Source organism: Cnephaeus nilssonii, assembly GCF_951640355.1.
Source record: "Cnephaeus nilssonii genome assembly, chromosome: 9".
Taxonomy (NCBI): Eukaryota; Metazoa; Chordata; class Mammalia; order Chiroptera; family Vespertilionidae; genus Cnephaeus; species Cnephaeus nilssonii.
In genome coordinates, this window is record NC_137080.1 from 46845035 (window position 1) to 46846421 (window position 1387).

Here is a 1387-nt window from a genome sequence, read left to right on the forward strand (position 1 = left end):
CGGCGGGAGCCAGGCACGACGGGCCGCGCGGAGGGACAACAGACTCCACCGCCCAAGCAATTCCCGAACGCGCGCACCAGCGAGGGCGGGACTGGCCCCGAGCCGCAGCCCCGCCCACCCCGCGCGGGAGGTGTGTCCGCCCGGGCAGCCGGGCCGGGAGTTCTGGGCCGAGGCGGGATGAAGGCGGGGCCAAGGTAGGTAGGTAGGTGTTACTTTAGTCTGTGTTTGCATTGTCCCTAATAGTCCCGCGCAGTGATAATCAAATTAACCACTTTTCTTGTTCTTCTGCCCGGCGCCCGTATTAGCATCCCCTCTATAGGGAGTCGTGTTTAATTTTCACATGGGCTCAGAGAAGATATATATATTTTTAGGAGACACTACTGAAGGTAATTTGTTTGCACAAGGATGAATAATTCGGATACCATAAAGGCTGGGGATTACTTTCATGCATTCTAGAGCCTTTCCTATTTCTCCTATAGAGTTGATTAGTCCCATTAAATGATGAAGAAATATAAACATAAGGTAATAAGTGTACATGGCCCTAGCTGGTTTGGCTCAGTGGATAGAGCCTCCACTTGCGCCCTGAAGGGACCCAGGTTCGATTAGGGTCAAGGGCACATGTCCAGGTTGTGGGCTCATCCCCAGTAGGGGGCGTGCAGGAGGCAGCTGATAAATGATTCTCACTCATCATTGATGTTTCTATCTCTCTCTACCTCTCCCTTCCTCTCTGATATAAATAAAAATATATTAAACATTTCTGAGAATTAAACAAAATAAGTGTATATGGCTATGGTTGAGATGGAGGAAGCAAGGGGCATGTTTTATGTGCTTTCCTTTACACCAAAATCAATAAATAGATACTTACTTCACAGTACCTTTCTCATTCTCTTTTACTTTTAGACCTGACTCTTCACTAAAAAAAAAAAAAAAAAAAAAAAAAAAATCCTTTTAACCCTATGCCCTATAGAGTTCGTGAAGAGGGTTATTTCAGGTCCTTTTCCATCGAAATATCTTTTTCTGGATGACTGTAATCCAATACCACAAATGCACTTTCCAGGTAAAGTTCCCAGCTTTATTTAAAATGCAAAGGACATAGTCATAAAACCTGTAACTAAGGACTGCCACCAAACAGCCACACTGTCAGGCAATGTGATTGCCAACCAGGAGGGGGAACACCAGAAATCAAGTCAAAGAGGTAATTTGGTTGGAGGCAGGTGGTGTGGTTCCAAAGGGTATCCTTAGGTATATTTTAAATTCAAAGGTTAATATTCTAACATCTATAATGTGGGTTGATGGTTTCACTGATATAAGATGTGTGATCCTGTAAAGTTCCTCCAAGATAAACCTTTCTTTTAATAAAATTTGAAGTATTTTCTCTTGTTTACCA